This window comes from Taurulus bubalis (genome assembly GCF_910589615.1).
Source record: "Taurulus bubalis genome assembly, chromosome: 10".
In the NCBI taxonomy this organism is placed as follows: domain Eukaryota; kingdom Metazoa; phylum Chordata; class Actinopteri; order Perciformes; family Cottidae; genus Taurulus; species Taurulus bubalis.
Window position 1 is genome coordinate 21,402,963 of NC_136598.1, and position 21,999 is coordinate 21,424,961.

Here is a 21,999-nt window from a genome sequence, read left to right on the forward strand (position 1 = left end):
TGGGTTTGGGGGGTAAAAACATGAAATCAATGCTAAATAAAAGAGCTAAGCATTCATATAAACACACTTATTCATTTTGGTTTATAAATAGATCCTACTTATACATTGTATATTTTTGAGTGATCTTTTTTAAAGCGGTTTCGAGCCCACGGGGAATATAATAATATTGGAGCAAAGTTCTTCTTTACTGCAATATTATTCTTTGTTTTTTTAAAGAGATAAATGCATGCAACTTCAGTCTTAGTCGCGTTTTGAATGCTGCTGCAAGGTAGCAGAAAATAAGCAGAGATGAAACGGCGCATCTACATTTAAAAAAAAAAGAAGCAGAAAAAAAAAGCGCTGCATGCTTTATGAGGATTCCTGACGGGAGAAACCGAAACTTTAAAGGCAACGCTTTCTCCCTCGATGCATCAAGGGAGCGATAATATCACGCACCCTCACATCTTACCAGATGTATTAGAGTACATTTGTTTTGGTAGAATAAAACTTTGCACTTACCGACTGCGGGTGTGAGAAGTTTCCTGTCGGGCAGCTGAGTGTGACAGCTGAGCGGTGGACTGCAGAGATGCTGGATACCTGCTCGCAGCCAGTCCCACGGAGGAAGGAATAATATGCACACTTCTAGTCCCTCCCTCAATCACACGGTGATCCTCTCCAAATTCTGCTCTCTTCACGTGCACGTGCGGTTCATATGCAGCCAGTACAGGTGTGGACACGAGAGCATTGAGCTGATCAATAATGGGTTTTAAGTGTGACTAAAGTTTTCCAGTCCAGCATCAGCTTTGCTTTAATACCCCAAAACCCTGTGGGGGGAAGTATATGTATCCAGTATTAGCTTGTGAGTTTATGTAATGCTTTGGAGGGAAGTTAAACAATGGAAAGACAAGAACATGCAACCTCTGATGTTACTCTCATCATCCCTTCAAATAACCCAGGTCAACATGGTCTGCTTGTTGTTTGTTTATGTTTCAATAAAAAAAAGTGGTTGTTTTAATTTAGGCTAAATTTGAATTAGGCGTGTTTATTTGTTTGTTTGTTTTCCTCTCATGGAAAGCCAAAAGTCTTACTGGAGGGGGAAATAGCAGGAAAGAGGAAAACAGCACACAGCGAGTGGGTGTGATGAGAATGACAATGGCTGATCTTCCTGTGATGTTGTCAACTGGGAGACATATCTGTGCTCTCTTTTTTAGTGCACTTTGCCATTTTTGGACATGTGTTTTTCCAGTCAAGTCCTAATATTTTAAATATTCTGCAAAAAAAAATTTGGCATCAAGCAAGAATTAAACCAACCATTTGAAGAAGTGTTGCCGTCAAATCAATTTGTCTCAGGTCTTGCCAGATTGCACATGAGAAGCATCTGCTTCTTGAATATGTATTTTACTGTACATCACTGACTATCATACCATTCTCCACCTCGTACCTCCGAAACCCAACCAACAGCCAATGCATGCGGGACAGCGATTAAAGCGATGACAGCAACGTTGACCACTCTTCTGCGAAATGAGAAGTCCCCCCCCCCCTCCTGCACCCGGTATACAACGCAAGATCTACATCCACCTGCTCTGATAGAGGCTGGTGATAACCAGGTAAGAGTGGGAACCTTTATCTATTTGCTTATTTATCGCTTTATTTGTTTATTTATTTCCACGCTGCAAGGTTGCAAACTTCCCACTGCACTACCTATTACATAGACGTTCATATGTCTCTCTCTCTCTCTCTCTCTCTCTCTCTCTCTCTCTCTCTCTCTCTATCAGCCTAACACTCAACACTTGCGAGTCATCTGAAACACCTTGTGACTCCATGATAATTCCGTGACCCCAGTGCAGCATTTGTTTGAATTAGAAAGTGCACGGTTCAATCCTCCTGACAGCCACCGCTCTTAACAGTAAATCTTAGAACTCTTGGGGTAAGGAGGTGTGTGTGTCTGTGTGTGTGTGTGTGTGAGAGAGAGAGAGAGAGAGAGAGAGAGAGAGTGAAGAGCAGAGGAGAGGGAAGGAGGTCAAGTCCAAGGTGAGAGGCGTGAAGAAGTACCATAAGGGGCTCAGTGGCAGGCAGCCTGCATTTTCTCAAGACCTCGTCTGAATCCCTCTGCGTTATGTGGGCCTCAGCACACGGGGCCCCCGGGGGACACAGATGGGCAACACGTCGAGGGCAAAAGGCGATGGTATGACTTATTGCCATGTGGAGAGAAAAGCGCGGGACACACCCCTGCGATGGGACCAAATTGAATAAAAGCAAGGGGATGAATGCGATCCAGATCTTTCTGGCCGATGCCCCGGCAATGCTGTTTCAATTAGCCGGCTCACCAGTTCAAAGGCGAGGCCCTCCATGCACTCCTGCCCCGCATGAAGCCACTATCATCACGTTGCCCCCTCGCCTTTCACCTCAGCATTATGGAAGCACCTTTTTCCGATCAGAGCCCTCCGTCTACGCGCTGGCTCGCGCTCATGTTTTGCATTAAACAGATAGTGAGCACCTTGCCATCACCGCCAGTAAAAGCCATTAGTCAAAAGATCCGCTGGGGGTTTATGGCCCTCAGCATCATTCGCTCCGTGAAAAGTCTTACAGCGTTTCTTGTGTCTACATCAGCTCCGCGTTAAACTGATATGGGTCCGTCTCCTCCTGGAGATCTGAAATCTTTCAAATAATGCTGAAACTAAGTATTCCCCATACTTTATTTTTAGTCGTAGTTGACAGCGTTCGATGCCACATTCCTGCACCTAAAAGCACCCGGAGTTTAAAATCTTGACCGTATGACTCCGAAAGGTGACAGAAAGGTTTCATGACAGGTTCATTCTCAGCCCTGAAATATACAGTACCTGGAGTCACGTAGGGGTCATGTTGCTTATCCTTACCATCTGTTCAGAAGTGAAACACTAAATAATAGATACACAATTTGAAACTATGCGTTGTCCAGGCAAATATACTTTGAGACATACATTCCACAAACCAAGGTTTTTGTAGATGACACATCAGTAATAATAAGTCAGAATGTCCTGTTCCCCTTTGGAACATTGATTGATTCCTGTCATACTAATGCTTTTTTTTTTTTTTTTTTTAAGTCAGCCCAACCAAACCATACTGCTGTCTGTCCTCTGCTGGCTTCCTGAATCTTGGTGAGCAGCTCCAGTCTATGAATCCTTTTGTCTCATTTTCTCATTTTGGATCTTCCAAAGATAGCGCTGACAGGTGATATTAATGGTCTTTTATTAGCATCGTCCTGATTGCTACAGGATTTTTTGGAAGCAAGAGACAGAGGGAAAGAGGAAGAGCGAGTTAAGAAAAAAAAGAAAAGAGAATATGGAAGTCCTCCGCCCACCGCTTCTCACAGGAGATCGCCTCTCTCTTTGATAGCCTGCCCGAATCTGTTCCCCCCATAGAAACTGCCCTGCAGATGTTGTTGCTGTATGCCGACTACAAAGAAGGAGCCCTTTATGAGAGGAACATCTATTTCGGGCCTCAATGTTTCCGAGCTGTGGTGCTCAGTGAGAGAAGCGCGGGCCTAATCTATGTGCTGCTGAAAACTGTTTTATTCCCTGCCCATGTTATTTTTAGATTAAAGCACAGTTCTAATGAATAAAGTGAGGATGTAATATTTTATGACAGTATCAATATGCCAGCGCTGCGGTGGGCTTGGGCCTGAAAAGGCCTGCGTGGCTATTGGCATCGGCAGAGAGAAAGTGGGGGAACATGAGGCGGTAACCTCGGTGAAATAAATAACACGGAGGGGCCTTTGTGTCAGGCCTCACTAGATTCATTTAGATGTGTATGCGGTTGGTTAATAAGACTCTCACCCTCACCCACAGAACCGTGACTTTGTTGCACTGTTGACTGTGAGGCAAAGGTCTTGGGGGCAATATTAGCTTTTGATATTATCTTTAATTAAAGCAGCAATCCCCTCAGCCAAGTTGTCCAAACAGTCCTAAATGGGGCCTGTAAATCAGACAAACATCCTCAATATTTGATGGGTCGAGAGTGTGCACTGCAGCCTCCAGATGGTTTGTGTTTCTCAAGCGGTTCACGAGGGATGGTACGGGACAGCGATCTTCTGTTCCGATCCGTGCCTCTTGACAGAACAAGTTCCTCCACACCACATGCTGTGTAGCTGGATTTCTGCCTAGGTCGCTCTCGCTGCCTTTTCCTGTTCGGTCCCCTCTTGTGCGTGGGTTTATCCGCCGGCTACGTGTGTGTGCACGCACCGCAGCTTTTGACAGTCAGTGCTTTATTTCATTAGTGGTCAATCCCACAATCGACTGATTGAGCTATTGAAACGTATACGCATGTCATCCAAAAAAAAAAAAGGGCCTGCAGAGTGACAGAACGTGCATTTGCTTGTATTTCTACACCACACTTCAAAGACTGACAAAACAGTGTCCCATTCAAACTTCATTCCATCTTTAATAAGTGTAAAGTTAATGTTGCTTGGCAAAACAACGCCCTTTTTTCTGATCTTTTATGAGGAGTACAAAAAAAGATGAGTGTAGTAAGATGAAAGGAGCAAACAGGACGAGGAGGGAGGGAGAGAACGAGATGCTGAGTCCAACATGCCCCGGTTGATAAGCTGCTGGACTGGCGCCAGAATACCCCCACCTCTCTCTCCAACACACACACAAACACCCAACCCAGTGGCCAGCTTGACCCCCTCCCCACCACACACACACACACACACACACACACACACACACACACCACAACACCACTCCAGTGGCGTCTCCCGCTCGCTATTCCTCTTCATTAGTGTTCCCGAACGAGATGCTTGTCATGTAATTAGCAGAGGAGGTCTTTCTGAATGCCTGTGTAACACACGCTCTCATTAGAGAAGTGAGAGAAGGCTGGAGTGAAAGAAGAGAGGCAGGCCTCGGAGGCAAGTAGAGAGGGAGAGCAATCAGTGAGACAGATGGGGAGAGAGAAAGACACGAAGGACAGAGGGAGAACATGCCAGAAACAAAGTGTTGATAGCAACAAGAAAAATAGAAACTGACACGATGAGGGGTGAGATTTTTGACTTTGCGTTCCAACTGGGGACGTGAGAGCCTCGGTCTGGAAGAAATTATAACGACCTAGCTCAGTCAACTGGCATTCTCTTTAATATTCATTAAAACACATCAAAAGCGCATCCTAACTATAATACAGTGACTATACTGCTCCGGTTATTCCCTCTCCACCTCTCACACACTCATCCCGGGATAATGACAGCTCATCGATGGGAGTTCATCTCATGGCAACGCACCCGGCTGAGGCCCTCGTGGTATTTTAGGGTTTCCCTGGTCACTGGGTGTGAGAAAAAGGTATCATTAGCTCCACTCCATCCGCGATGTGTTCACACTGATAGCGACATCAGCGCGCTGGTCGACCTGTCGGCTTTGTTCAGCCCATCCAGCCCGTGATGAGGTGTGTGGTTCAGGCAGCAGAGGGCGGCTTATCAGGGCGATGAGAGGGAAGAAGGAGCCGCTTGTCAGAGGCTGGTTTTCAACACAGTCTGTCTTGTGTCCGGTGTTTGGTCTTAAATACTTCATTACATCACTTCCCTACCACCAGACCGAAGTGTATATGTATATAGTTTTTGAAAAACACTTGCTTAGTTGCATTAACCATCCAGGTGACAAAGGAGCATGAATAAAGCTAAAGAAAATACATATTAGCATGAGCCCATTTGTGGATCCGATATGTCTTTATGAGAAGAAACATAAGAATGGAGACAGATAAATTCCCTTTGCTGTTAATCTGCTTCATGATAACACTTCCTGGTTTGTAATTCACTGAAATTACCAATGAGACGCTAGTGGGACTGTTTTAAAGTTGCTGGTGAATATGTCAATAGTTGAGTGTGTAAACAACGTACATATATTTTACAACATTAACTTTACATTTTCTTCGCTTCTAAAATTAATATGTCCCACAAAATAAACCCTATTTTCACGTAATGAGAAACAAGTAACTGCTAATAAAAAAGAAGAAAGCAACAGTCTCATTTCAGGACATAGTCCATGAAGTATCTGGGAGGTCTGACTTGAGGATTAAAACAATCCTTAACTCACAATGGAGACAAAAGAGCCATAGTCTGGAGTTTGTCGTTAGTGGGTTTAGGACAAATTATTGCTATGTGTTCAGAGAGTGTGGAAAAATCAAAGTGGTCGGACGCAGCGCTTCCTCACAGTTTCTCTGCAGCCCTCGTGAATTTCTGACTGGAAGCTTGGGTCCAAACTGGCAACGAAACATCAGAATTTATCACCTTCTGGTGCATGTTTTTTTTTACAGTCGGAAAAAAAGGCTTCATTTCTTCCAAGACGAGTGATCTCTAAAGACAGAGAGTATTTTGGCTGAAAAAAACCTCTCCTGAATTTATCCTCCACTAAATCATAATGTCTCTGGGTTAAAGGAGGCCAGCCGTCCTGATACAGAAATGCAACTTCAGCGGGGCGAGTAGGGAGGATGGAGGCCATCACTCTGCATTAGTGATATAAAGACTTCCTCAGGTGGAGTCAGAGTCTGCACTGCCACGTCAAAGTGCAGACGAGACCGACTTGTGAGAGATTCAGATCCGGGCCCTTTACAAGCAGTTTTCAGAGCACCGAAGACGGCATGTGAGGCGAAAGGAGCAGCGCTGGTCTGAGAGATCATAAACTAGTTATAACTAATTATCAAGTCAGTCAGAAGGTCAAAAGCTCTTTTAATGCGTTCCATCAAATATGATCCAAAGTTCAAGAAGAGACACATCTCCAAAAGCGTGTTTCCCAAGTGAAAGATTAGGGTTCTCTCTCTACTCCACTATCACTGTCTTACTCCCCTCTATCTCCCTCCATCTTTGTCTCTCGCTCACACACACACACACACACACACACGTGCAAAAAAATAAAAAGCCACGCAATCTGCAGGCCCGTCTCTCGTCACCACTGTCTGGCAGTGTGGTGCTTCTTTGTTTCCCTCCAACTTTTCACTCCCAGTCTCATGCGCCGATTCCCATTTCCAAACCGCCAGCCGCCCCCACTCACCCACACTTCACTCACCCCCTACTCCCACCTCTTACTGTGCAGAAACTGGGTTATTTTTAGAGCTCAGTTGATGGTTCAAGGATGTTAAGTTCACTGTGTGCCATGGATTCTCATGGAGGAAACAGGCTGTTTCTCTTTTTGCCCCCAAACCTCCTCTTCATTTCCTTCTCTGCATCCTCTCTTTCCTTGGCCGAAGCCCTTTCTGTAAACCCCCCCACCCCCCATGCTAACACACTTTCTTTTTCTCCTCAGCCTCGATCTAACCACCCGATTGTCAACACACCACTGCCATGCTCTCACCTCACACCCACACAGTTCTCTAATTTTCTTCTTCTTGTTCTCATCTTCTTTCGCTCCCTTATAGCAGCGAGCTGTTTTTCTTCCTCTACATGCAATCTGGGCCAATCACCCACTGCTGGCTGACTACGGATGGAAGAAGCACCTTGCATATATGACTTCCACACTCTGGTGTTGTACACTTGTCACTTTTATGTGCCGACCTTTGTTGAATTGTAGTTCATATTAACTCCGAGGAGGTCTTGATACAAGGATATTAGAGATCCACGTCATCTGACGTCTTTGGAAATATACTATTTTCTTTATTTAGGTAACATTTTGTTAATGGAACAAGTGTTTCAGCATTTGTCAACTCAAAGGTTTTTCAACTTCTTGAGAAAAAAGTTTCAAGCACAAGTCTGACATGACACACTTCTGCCATCACACTTGTTTCACAGCTCAACTCTGCCCTCTATCTCTGGATCGCTGCAATGCAGGTACAGTTCAACTAAAACTAACCTTTTTTTTTAGCAGTAACCAAAACTAAATGTCTGCTTGGCTAAGAACAAAAACTAATTCCTGATGCGAAATTTTGATATATATAAATTTTTACATTAAATCAGCTCCTTTCACTTTCCAAAATCGAAACAAAAATCTCCAAACCTACTTTTCTTTCTTCTAAGAAGCTGACATGTTGAGGTCTTCTATCAGAATGCAATCAGAGAGCTGGCACGGCCACCTACTGGCTTCTGTGCGTCTCACCGGCCGTCTCAAATAGCCCTCGCCATATGTTAACACTTTACTCTCCAAATACCCATGATGACAGCGTCGCTCTGTCTCTTTAAGACCCGGCGTGGAATGCTGTGGTTTTGCCTAGGCGTTTGGGGTAGTGCCCTCACCCACACATAAACACAAACCTAAAAAGTGACTGTGACTCACTGTCCCTCTTTTTCACTATCCGATGACTCCCTGTGTGCTTGGCGCGTGAGGACGATTCTCATGTGTTGTTTTGCGGCCTGCGCAACACTTGAGTGTTTAGAGGAAAACAACGTCGTCTCCCCATCTGGTTGGCGCGTTGTCAGAGCATGGCGGCGTGCGTTTCCTGTTTCACATGTTTGTTTGTGCCACAGGTGGAAAGGGAGGGGTGCTGCTGTTGTCTTTGACCTCCACGACCCCGCGAGGCCGCTCGCGATAGAACGCAAACATCTTGTAAACGGCGTATTGTCTTTGGACCAATCACAGGTATCATTTTAGACCGCTTGTAAGTGAACCACCCGAGCTGATCTGCAGCACAAATGAGTGAATCCTCACTGCTTGTTCATTAGCCCTCCCACTCCCGAGTCCTCAGCGAGCCGCTTCTAGCTTGAGCCAGAGAGCCCTCCAGTGGTGACAGTTGGCAGCAGCCTTCCCCATGAATAGGATCAATAGGCAAGCTCCCACTTATTAGATCCAGATTTGACCGTCTGACGGCACAGATGAATGATTTTTGTAGTCTGGTGAGCAGCCCACATCGAGTTCAGCCTGTCAGACATGTCTGGGGGGACGTGGGGGAGGAAAAGAGAGACGCGGGCCTCAAAAGCCTTGAGAATGCGGGACAGGGGTAAACCCTAAACCTGAGAGCTCAGCTCGGGCTCGCAGCCTTCCAGGGAACAACACTTTTCTTATTGAGCCGGCGGGCCAGACCCAAATGAGAGGTGACAGCATATTCATTTCACTCAGTGTGTTTCTTTAAGGGCTTTTTAAAAATGCTGCTGAATGATGAGCGGTCAGTGGATTTATAGTTCGGGGGATGATTTAGGCTCTTTAAACGGCATTGCTTTTCCCTCTGCTCTCGCTCGCACTGCTTCTTCTTTTTTCCACAGGAGCAGTCATTTTAAGAGGCTTTATTTCAGCCTTATGTTGTTCATGTAGAGATGACTCCCCCCCCCCCCCCCCCCCCCCCCCCGCCCCGCCTCACCCCGGCAACCAAGATTGCTTTAAAATGTAAAGTGAGCACCTCATCTCCCCATGCCCAGTCTGGGCTGGAGGCAGGGTGTGTCCACATTTACAGCTGAATTGACATAAGATAAGTGGTCGAGGAAATCCATGTATACACCCTCAGAAAAGAGAAACACACACACACACACACACACACACACACATTGCAGAAAAAGCACAGACACACGCCAGACACTGACCCAAATACGCTCGCTTCTCTTTTGATTAAGAGCATACCAGAGCATATTATACGTAATGATAACATGCATTTCGTCTCGACACCACATGTCCCCTCTCCACAAACATGCACTCTCCCAAACTCTCATCTCAGAGCAAAACCCCCGGGGGGCGAGAATACCAAAGAATGAAGGGATGAGGTCACATAGTGGACGCATCAGTGGTTCGCTCTGGACCCGATGAGTGGCAACACATCAGGAGGCATTGGGAGGTCGTTAATTTATAGGGATGCTATTACCTTCATAAATGCCTGCCTCATAAAATAACTGCCTTGCTTTAATTTAATACTTCCCCCTTGCTAATTATCTGCGCACACACACACAAGCGGGCAGCTGTCTGCGCTCTGCGTGAGTCATTTTCAACGGACAAATTCTTTGAATTTTGTTTTTGGGTGGCATCCTGTTAAGTTGGTCAAACCGTCCCCGACTCTTCTCCGATCATATGTGAGTGTTGAGTCGAGGAATGTCATGAAACACATCTCCTGCTTCTTGGTTAGGCCTAAATGTGTGAAATCCTTTAGTGCAGACAAAGAAAATGGGACAAATGTTCAGAACTTCCATTCTTTTGAAGGTGAGCCCATGTGTGCTTGCATGTCTGGCCCTTGACTGCCCTGAAGCTGGCGTGAAACCATTTGATACTGTGCCCTGCCTTCCCTGGTGCCACACTGACATTTTCTTTCTCCCAGAGGAGCAGAAAAAAAGAAAGAAAGAAAGAAAGAAAGGGCTGGAACTGGACCAATCTCCATCTCCAGATCATCTAGCCCCTTCAACTAAATAAATAACTCATTACAGTTCAGAGTAAGGAGCTTCATTTACTCCAGGCGATGTAATCGCAGATGTCTCCAGGTTGCCCGCGACTCAAATACAAGTGTTGTGGTGGAATCCCAAGAGAGGGAGCGCTGAAACGTTAACATAGTGAGGAAAGACTGGCAGCGGAATGCATGTGGAAAGCTGTTGATGGCAGATTGTTTGGCCTCTCCGCACAGTAGTATTAAGTTTGCTTAAAAAAATAAAGTACAGAAGGGGGATTCTGTCAACAACATTAAAGCATGTATATACATTGAGGCCCATGTGCTAATTAATCATGAAAGACAATAGAGAACCCTCTGGCTGACACAAGCGAGTCACCATGAAGCCACATTCCTGATTTAATGGCAAAAACAAGAAGTCCTGGATGGCGCAAGAGTTGATGAGACAACCAGACAGAGAAGGTGAGGCATTCGCAAATATATTCTGTATGTGGCACCGTTTCAGTATCAGAAAGAGTTTGGCCTCATGCTGTAGAGGATAAAGCATGTCAGGAAGTTTAGACAGTCACAGTGGATGCATTCTACAACCTCTGGTCACTGGCCATCACGCTCACTGCTATCTGAGGTTAAACATAATGATTACTTGGAAAATATGAATTCACTTAGTGACAGTTTGGTTGCCTGATCTAATTTTTTTTGTCTGTCCAATCTCCTCTCATTCTAAATGCAGTCCACTGAAATGGGATTTAAGTTGATAATCCTCTAATGATGGGACGTTTACTGCTAAAAAGCTTGTAATTTTGGACTTTAAGGTTCCCACCAAAAGCTGTTTTGGGGTTAACCGGATCCCACCGACACAGCGAATGCATCTATCTTTATTAATATTAGAATGAATGTCCGATTTCTTTCTTTTGTCTTTAATATTTAATTTAATATTTGCTGTTCAGATGTGTTAGAAAACGTCTACTGTATCCTGAGGAAGGCAGCACAGCAGGCGCGTGATTGCCATTTTTTCAATCAAACGGATGTTGGGATTTCCGTCCATTGTTTGGTGCTGGGAACACTGTTATCAATGTTGTTGTTTTTAATCACTGCATTAGGAAGCGGTGCAACAAACAGAAGGTCTAGCCGGTGATGAAAGACGACCCCAACACTGTAAAAAGAAAAGAAAAGAAAAAAGGTATATTCCAACTTTTTTTTAATGATGGTTCCTTGTTGCAATGAGCACGTGCGATATCGCTAAATTACAGCAGAAGGCCCCACATCCCACTCATCCTCTCCATCATGTGTTATTGGCTCTTCAGTGCAACGAAAGGCGACATTCTCTGCTTCACCTCGGTTGCTCTCTCGAAGGTGAAAAAGCGACCTTGATGAGGCTATAAACTGCTATGGTTGGGCGACTTTCCTCCCCGTGAATTGCCCCACATCCTTTTGGGGGTGGGGTGGAGGGACTCCTGGTCGAAGATGAGGGCAGCAATGTGAAGGAAATGGAGTTAGTGAACTGAGTGGGGTCAACTGAGAAGGGGAAGACAAGGGAAGCAGAGGAACTGGTGGCTGTATTCCTGCGGGAACTGTCCCACCATGACAGACAGGAACATGAATGAATATCTGCATATAGGACATTACAATATATCGTGCTGATTTGAAGTATTATCATCAGCAGGACTGAATAAACTCGTGGTTTATTCTGCCGGAGAGAGGCGTGGAAATAAACAAGATTATCTATTTTAGTGCTCCACGTCAAGCTTGATCCCTGTGAATGATGTTTCATTGGCTCAGTAAAAAGAAGAAAAAAAAGCCAGATGTTGTTGTTACAATGTAGGCCTAAATACACCTGAAAGCACTTTGGTCGCCACATCATTTGCGGAGGGGAAGGTGAGAGGACAATTTCTTGGAAAACAAAAATGTTGTTGTTTTTAAATGATGTTTGTGGTGCTTTTATAGCTCTCTGGCTGCACTCAGAGCAGTTTGCAGCCCAACGTTTACGCACATGTATACGAATTAAAACATCTTTAAACAATAAATAAAACACAACCCCATTATGCTACACTTTTCTTCTCCAGCATATTTTCATAAAGCAGATTTATGACGCTCTTTCTCCCTCTGCTTTCCCCTTATTTCACGGTTCAGTGGCCTCGCACGGCAGCAAGGGGAGGTTTTCTCTCGCTGCTCATTGGTCGCGGCTCTCCCGTCTCAGCTACATTTCCATTCATGCACCCGGCGCTCCTTTTCAGCCCCTTTTTTTCTAAATAACTCACTGTCAACATCATTGGAAAAAACGGCTTTGCCTGGACGGGACTAATTATCTAGAATCTGGCGGAGGAGCGACTTGGATCGAAAAGAAGGGAAAAAAAGATCAGACGAGCGAGCAGGAAAACGACAGGTGAGTGAGGGAAGAAGAAACAATCGCGTTTGTGAAAAGTCCTGCTCAGATACTCCGCTGCGTAGAGGTGTGCATGCAATAAATCATTTGCACTTGTTTTATTGCTATTGTTGATGCGCAGTCACATTGTAAAAAAGCAGATTACAGCGAGTGGATGTTTGGGCACGAGTCCGATGTGAAATGAAACCGTGACCTCCACCTGGAAGCTCTGGGTTTGATGTTTACGTCTCTTTGCCCTGGACTTGTTATTAAAAGAGTCTCCTTATTCAAGGTTTGGGGTTAATAAGAGTTTTACTATCGAAAAAAAAAACACTGAACTTGTGTCGCAGTCTCTCTGTGTGGAGGTTTAGTCTTTTTAGTCTGTGCGTAAGAAGAGGAAGAAATGAAATGGAATGCGTATTAGCTGAAAATCGGTTGGCTCTCGTGTATGATGGATACCAGCGAGGTAAGATGCTTAAAATGTAACACTAGAGGGGTCCCTGTCTCGGAGGGAGGTTCACGCCGTTATTCACCAGTCCTCCTCCGCCTAATTGGCTGCAGATGCGGTGTCCTGTGCGCTTTTTTTTTACCGCGTAGAAATTGGATGCATTTGGGGAACTTTATGAGGCGAGCCCTGCGTTTGCATGCAGAAGACGAGAAGACCTAAAACACAAAAAACACACACACATTGGTCCTACAAGTATTTATACCGTGCCACGTTTATATGGAACCCCTCTCTTCTCCCGGATAATTTATCATGGGCCAGGAATTCAATGAAAAACTTGAACGTGAAATTGCGCAGTAAAATAGATGCTGTTAAAACCCTGGTGCGTCTTTTTATTGTTTCATTTTGTAATTGTTCAGCTATGGCGTTAACATCACGACTGTATCCACCACTCACTGTGCTTAAATATGATAAATATAAGGTTGTGTAGTGTGTATGTATCACCCTGACAGGTCAGAGCACACAGGAGAGTGATGGGCCTTTACGTTGAACTTTATGAATGGACGTAGACGTCCACATGCGTTCATTTGCTTCATCACACAGCCCATATAACAGCCATTTGTGGTGGTACATGCCACTGCCTTCCTAATAATTGCGCAGGGAGGGAAGGGCTAAAGACACCGTCCTCTAAGTGCCCTTTCACCCCAGACTTTGTAAGCTGCACTTATTAAAGAGAAAAGTGTTTCAATATGTGGTGAGCTTTAGGGGGGAAACGTGATGGGGGTGGGGATGGGGCCCTCTTCTTCTTATTGGGGGGACTGGGAGTCATTCATCCATGTTACCAGTAGGCCGGTGGTGTATCAGTTGGTGTTGTTAATGCACGGGACAGCGGTAATTAAAACCCACCCGTATCTAATACCTCTGAAAAATGAGGGCTCTTATGAGCGAATCAAAGGATTACGCGTGCAGTCATGCGGACAGGGGAGCGTTGGGCACGTTGGACTTTTCCTTTTTATTTCGATGGAAGTGGTAACCCATGTGGAAATGCACAGCAGCCGCGGTTCTTCGTGCATGTTTGCTGTGCAGCACGTATGTAGCTGTCATGGCAAGTGTTCGTGATGTCTTGATGGAAACAAGAAAAATAGTGCGCGGAGTGATTCTCGCTTTACATTTCAGCAAAATGTCACACAACCATTCAAATAATACAAGAAAAACGATACACAACACATCTGGTTGAAAAATATAATAATATTAATAATAATAATATAACAATAATAATAATAATACTAATAGTAATGAAAGTAAAATCCGATTAATTCCCTTTGTTTCCTTTCCTCAGGGCCCATTGGACACTGAGCACCCTTGGGCCTGTCTGTCAAGTAGACATGTTTCAAACTGTTCCTGACACGTCGTCTTACGTCAAGGTAAGACACCACCGTCTCTTCCATCAGGTAACGTTGGAAGACAAGCTGGGGTCCTTTTCAGTTTTTTCCTCTTTTTGTGTTATTCAATAGCTGTGATGTTCAATCATATCTTGACCTATATTCTAACCAATCTAATATGCAATCTGCAGACGAGTGTCCCCAATGATTTGCATTAGAAACAAGTCGAATTAAATGTTCATGGTGCACTTTATTTCAATAAATACATTTAAAAATAAAGACTTGCTTATTGCAAAAGAGTGTGCCATTACATGCATTTGGTTGTCACTTTGTAATTTGCCCTGTTTACGCTACAAAATCACTTGTTGAAATGTGGCTCTGTTGTGGTCCATTTTATTGTCTTAAGAAATGCTGCCGTTATGGCTCATTATTATGTTTGACGTCATCACCTCTCTCTCTCTCTCTCTCCCTCTCTCTCTCTGCCACAGTACTGAGAATGTAAATAAAGCAAACAGCGCACATCTGGTTTCTACATTAAAAAAAACAGAAACTACGTCGCAGCGTGAATACCTGCAACTGCTACACATCTAAAGCACTGAAATCATTGCATATAAATATTCCATATAAACATTATATTACCATAAAACGTTCCACATAATGTCGAGTTCATTGTGCACTTTGCTCAGGTAATTTGGCAGCGTGACGTTTAGCTCACATCCATCGCAATGATCTTGACTGCTCGCATTGTGCCTCATTAAAATGAGCCATTGTGCAGAGGCGAGCTATGGCAATATCTTCATAATCAAGGTATTTTTCCAAGGGCGACTTGTTAATGTTTTGAAGACTTATACCCTTCTTTTGAATAAGGGCTCTTTTCATAGCGAGAGACTCTGCGTTTCAGGGCTCTAGAACAATTCCTGATCTGTTGTGAGTGAGTTGAATAGCGCGGAATGTTTGAGGAGAAATTATGCTTTTAAATGAGTCTTTCTGCTCCCTAATAAAAGACAGGAGGCCCGACGAGGAACACGCGTAGAAGTAGTGACACTTGAGCAGGGAAGGAGTTAACGTTCAATTTCACAGTGCTTGCATATATTTCTTTGATTTGCTGGGGGGAAATGCAGCCTGGATTATTTCTGTTTCTTCTGATTCCAATAATGTTATTTTTTATTTATTTTATTCTGCCCGGACTCAAGGGTAGCGTGCGTTTTTTTTGTTGCTTTTTTTTGCGTGCAAGTGCAGTACTCCCTGGCTCAGCCACATTCAGAGAGATATTGGTCAGTGTGTGGCACGCCTCAATACAAAAACTTAAAGAAATATTCCTCATTCAAGCGAATCCGCGGCCCAACATTTGGTTTTGTTTGGTTTAGGCCAGGCGAGACTGGAACTCTCCAATAAAAATAAATCTCAAATTAATTATGGCCTAGAGCGAGGGGCCAGACAGTTCGTGCTTATGTGCTGCAGACTCCACTTTTTTCTGCCCTGAGTATTTTGACTCGGGCTGTCTTTTAGCCCCAGAGGAGGAACGATCTGAATACAAATATGCTGTCTAGAAAACAGCACATAGCAGGGATCTCATATCGACTGGGACTAGTTTCTCTTCTTCCTTCACTTGATATCACTCCTCCGAAAAGTGACACGTAAGTTGCGACACATTCTCACCCCCAGACTCAGAAATGATCCAATGAGGTGCAACCTTCCATTTTTTTTAAAACACCACAAGAAAAAAAAAAAAAATAAAATGTTGGGACAATTTCCCACGTTGACTGGTTTTGAGAAAGTGTTAATAAAAAAATGTGCCTGATTGAAGAAACCTCTTAAAAGTGTAGCTAATGTCTTTCCATTATGACATATTTGCGTCAAATGAAACTCCTAATACTCACTTTCTCTGAGACTGTGACCAAATTCCCCATATACACTAAAAAGTAAAGGCTGGGCCCAACAATTGCAGGGCTGCTGAACATAAGCTCTCGTGGTGTCCGCCCACCTCTGGCTGGCTGCCCCATGCAGCGGAGAGACGGAGGAGCTACTGGCTCGTGGTGTAAGGAAGAAATGTCTGGCTGTCTCGTTCCAGCGTCAAGCCAGATGTTCTGTGGTTCACTGTGTAAACCAAGTTGCATCTGTTTATTGGCCTTCCAAAAATGTTTGTTACCGCTGTATTCATTATGGTCTTGGTAGGTCCTGGACCCCCTGTCTTCTTAATAAGCGCCTGCATGACTATATGGGATGGCAGGTATTTTGATACATGGAGGGTGCGGTCTTGATGATCTTGAGATGTTGGTTGATTAGGAAATCAGACCTCCCGGGACAAACATGGAGGTTTGGTGTCATTTGAAAAAGCATCCTGGAAACTATTTCTTACCACTGCTTTTAAATGATTTACACAACCCAAACTCATTAGGGTGCAGTGGAGGAAAAGCTCCCATTTGTATTAATGGAAGCGGATGACATGGAACGAAAATCGTACATCACAGTCAAAAATAAATACAATAAAAAGTATACAAAGCTGGTGTTTTAAGATGTGTGGTTATATGGCTGGCCCTGTATGGTGAATCACTCCAGATCAAATCTTAAGCACCACCACAATTTGTCACTTTATCCCTGTTGTATTTTCAATAAAACACCTATACCCAGGAATGTATAGGAAAACAAAAAGCCCCCCAAAAAGAAACCAAAGCAGTCACTGAAGAGTTAAACAAGGTGTCTCCCTTAATTACGCGAGTCTGAACTGGCCTCAGGCAGGAGAAGCCTTGACCCTTAGCAGAATCCAGATGTGGAGGTCCCAAGGGTGGGGGCCCTCGGCCCCACCAGACCCCCAACTAGAGAGGGCAGACAGGCCGGTCCTGCTGTCAGTCGTTGCGGCGGCGCAGTCTCCGTTTGGCCACTCTCGAGACACAACTTCAACACTGCAAAAAATGTCACATTTTCAAGTAAATTGTATTATATCGTTTATTTGATTTGATTTAAAGCAGTTAATTGGGAGACCTTTACTTTGGTTAAATGTAAAGTGTGTGTTTTTATCAAATGTGACTTTCTTGATACTAATAATCTACTCAAGATTGTTAGAAAGTCTCTGAATTACCACAACCTGGGTAAAGTGGATTTCCTCCAAATCTCTAAATCGAAGTTATCTACTTATTTGCCTTTCATTATTTGTCACTAAAATGCTGCATGTGCTGTGTAAAGTGGACGTTTCTTTGCAGTGTTATTGGTCCCCTCGCGTTCAGAGCGGGCTCCATGTCTAGCATCTGCGCTAAAATTATGCTTGAATTGATGAGGGCAATTTCACAGGGCAGACGAAGGGGGGGAAGGGGGGGGGTACCTATGTGGGGGTGGGGATTAGGGGATTTCTCTTCTTAGGTTCACGCGAGTGGGGCAAAAAAAACATAGAAAAACAAACGCAAACTCACTAATAACAATAATACCAATGGGTTTAAGTCATTTGTGGCCCCTTTTCAACCGCACCTTTGTTTGCACTTCATCCATTCATCGCTGCGCTCGACAGCAGACGCACACGTGGGGAACAGACCCTCAGACTGGAGCGCGGTTAGGAGCTGAATGCTCGGGGTTTTATTAATGGTGTCTCAGGGAAACTTCACAGAGAGATGTAAGAAAAACAAAAAAAAAAGACAAGGTGCCTTGTCATAGGTGTTCATGGTTTCAATCCGGTTTGGATTTAGGAGTACGAGAGAAGCATCTGTCCACATGCAAAGATAAACTTTATTTCATGTATCACTTTCACTATGAAATATAGGACAAAACAGAGAGAACCGGCTGATTTACAGAAGGATGGATGGAGGCATGGCCAGATGGAAGTTTGAAGTGTAGGCGTGAACTAAAAGCGCTCCAAAACATGGGATCACATAACGTATGAGCTTTACTGCTCATTCCCGAAAACCTCAGTTAAATGTGTGTAGAAATAACTCTTAATTCGGACAAATAGAAGAAGAAAAAAAAAAACTCCCACACCATCTGTGACACTGGGAAAGCAAAAACACACAAGCCACTTCGACAGCAGGCTACACGGCAATGGCTGTGCGCAACGCAGGCAGTCATCCTGTAAATATTTCCGAGCAGAAAAACATAACAGCGGAGCGAACACTCAATTGTTTTCCCTGCTTATCTCTCTGGGACAGTATCCTGCTTTTTTTGAAGGCAGGGCTTTCGGTGACACACAGCTTCCTCCTCAACCTTCTCAACGCTGGTGACTTCACTTCCCAAATTTAGAGGAAAGAAAAAACCCAATCCGGTAAAAGTGTCTCTTTCTCTCCGCCACATACCGGGGGCTGGAATTAATTCAGGAGCGTGTCATGTTTGGGATATCATCGGGGTCCGCTGAAAATTGCGCAAAATGGACGGAACTATTAAGGTAAGGGTGGAGAACGGGGTGTAAGGGTTTGTGGGAGACTGCTTTGTCGGAGTTGCGCCTCCTTTTTTTAAGCAATGGGTTGAAATGCCCCTCTGTGTCGGTCTGTGAGCTGGGACCTCCGATCTGACGACGATGAGCGGCTTTCTTCTCTCGGTCTGAAAGCGGTAACCAGATTTCCTTCTTTTCCCCTTTATTTGAAAGCATCCACTCCTCTTTTTTTCCACGATAAGCTGCCTTGTTGTGAGGATATACGTTTTTACGTTGTGGATTCAGGGCTAGATCGGAATCACGCTTTTGGATTTTGGGGACCGAGCGCACAATTACGCACGTTTTGGAATAGGCAAAACAAGGAGTGGCTATGTATTTCAGAAACGCAGAATGTACTTTTATATGGATATAAGTTATCCACGAGGTCGACGGTTTTTGGTTTGTGTGGGCAGCGGGGATTGAGCAACATCCATCCTGGATACGATGTGTCGAGCTGCGCAACAGCGCTGTGGCACATCGCCCGGCTCGGTCCGAAGAGCCTGTCGTGGGGCAACAAAAAAAGTGTGATGTTTTTTTTATTCACACAACAAATACTCTGTCTCCTTATGTTGCTGTTGATGATTCTAACATCTCTACCCCCCGTTGCACTGAGAGTTTTGTGAAAGTGTAAGCAAAGCTGTCATTTGGTAACTTCATGCGGTAACTGCTCCGTTTGCAACACTTAAAACCCACAAGCTTCACAATGATATCTCGGCTTGCTCCTTCTATAGTTACACAACTATTTTGAAACGGTATGTTGGTAGCAAGAGTCTACATTCACGTTGGCTCCTGGCCCCCCCGACAGTGGAATTCCAGATGCATTATGGCTGCAGCCACCAGATGTTGAATGGCAAGTCCCTGTTAGTTCAGCCTGCGATGCGTTTCAGACCTCTGCGTCCTCATGGTTAACAAGTGGATAGAAGCTCAGTCAGAAGACTGCAGCGTCTGCATTTGCTCTTGTTGTCGAGGAGAAGTTTTCTTTTGGAAATTTAAAGTAGCGGGTTTGTGGCGGCTGGGTGTGGTGTGAGTTTTGGAAGAGTGTAAACGTTGGCCAGACACAAAAATGTCAGGCGGCTGCACTGTACAGTCTTCAGTCCCGTCATGCAGCGATCACGATTGTTTTTTGTGCTCAGTATCGGGGATGAGAGCCATGCTTTGCGGGAGGACATTGATGTCTCAGCGTGGGTGTTGGAGCTGTGACAATTACTGTAATCATAATTGAATCCTTGGGTGTAAATGACTGGCCGCTGTTTGCTGCATTCATGCTCGCAAAAAGAAAGGAAGGGCTCTCTAACCATGAGAGCTTCCTGCTCCACACAATCTTTTCCTGACAGGTTTCCTCTTCCTTCTTAAACAAAAGACAGGAATGCCCCCCCCCCCCCTCCCTCCTCCTCCTCTGGGTGTCTCCTGCTATAGCCCTGTGTGAACGTCAAACAATCACACGTGTAGTCTGGATGTGGAGCTACTGCTATGTATCCAGTCGGCTCCAGACGCGTCGTGACGCACTTGGAGAGGTAGACTTGGTTGATGTAAACACAGCAGAGGTGGCTCCCAGCAGGTGTCACACTCGGACAATGCTTGTGATGGGGCGTGCTGGTTAACATGATTTACTTGATGTTTTCCCCTCCTTTGTCATGTGCCCCTGCGGAAATGTATACATATATACGTTCTGATCTTATTTATGCTTTCAGAAAACATCTTTTAGAAGGACAAAACAAATATATATATATATATATTTTTATTTTTTTACTCAAAAGTTGTAAAGGGTTTTTACTGAATCCGTGCATGGTCCTGAGGAGGAATTCATCTGCATTGTTTAAGTGGCAAAATCTCTGTGGACATTGGGAGGCAGACAGAAAACTGCCTGTAACTCTATATGTGTGTGTGTTCCCCACCGATAGTGGAACACAACATAGGCACTGCTCTGTCATCCTCTCAGTGGTGTTATCTTATTTAAAAAAAACAAAAAAACCTCTACAATCTTGATAGCACACACCACTTGCCAATCATGGTTTCAATTGCACAGGCTGATATGTCACTGTAAATATAACATGCAACGGTCATAATAGCTCAGTGAGCCCTTATCGGGCTGTAATGAGACGTTCCCTCACTCTTCCACACTTTATCATCCACAGACGAGCTGGTGTGCTCTGCTCTGATAGCGAGTCCTCTGGCCGGGCGTCAGTCTATGATGGATCCCCTGATGAAATCACTGGAAAATCTAATTCTGGCGAGATGGTTAAATGCTCTGAGGTTCAGCTATTTTAAATTCCCCCACTAAACTGAGGAGCAGTATATTATTGAATCGGTTGTATACGAACGTTGTTTTTGAGGAGATTTGTGGCATAGACAAAGCTTTATAACTGTCTGTGAAAAAAACAAGTATCTCGATGAGGAGTTTGACCTCCTCACCGTATTAAAACAGAAGACAGGTGCCTTTTATTTCAGGGTGTTTACAAGCTGTCACACTTAGTACATATTCATACATTACTTTGTGTAGACATAGTGGGTATGTAGCATTACAACAGAGAGCACTACAGTGAAAACGTATCTGAATAATTTGAATTATTTCAACTGCATTGCACAGAATGAGTATTAAATCTATCAAAGTATGGTACATATATTAGGTCAAGTATTGGCAAAGCGATGATCAGCAATGCTATTTTGTGGTTAATCGTATCCAATCATTTGCTAAATATAATAATGTTGTCATGCTGATGCTTTCTATTTCTTTAATCGAGATTATCTAGTAAAACCAGTGTTGTTGTTTTTGCGTTCATAATGTATAAAGCAGCTCTCACTGCCATAAAAGATCAAAGATACCCAGGTTGTGATCTTTGTTGTTCAAGGAAGTTTTTTTCAATTCATTGTCAAAATGGAGTTGGTGAAAGAGCATCCTGCCATATAGTCACTGTAGTGTTTTATTGTATGCGTCTGCAGAATATGCCACATACATTATTAAATTCATCTTCCAGTTGTCCCACTAAAAACCTTTGCGACAAAATGAGACATTCATCATCCAAACGGGGATAAGAGAAAACCTTCTACTTGCATGAAATGTCTTAGAATGGAATGATCCCGAAGTTATGGGAGATTATGAGGATATTGCTTTCAAAGAGGCAACTTTTTACCAAATGCAAAAAGCAACATGTTGGAAAGACTGATCAATGAATATTAAGTAGCATTT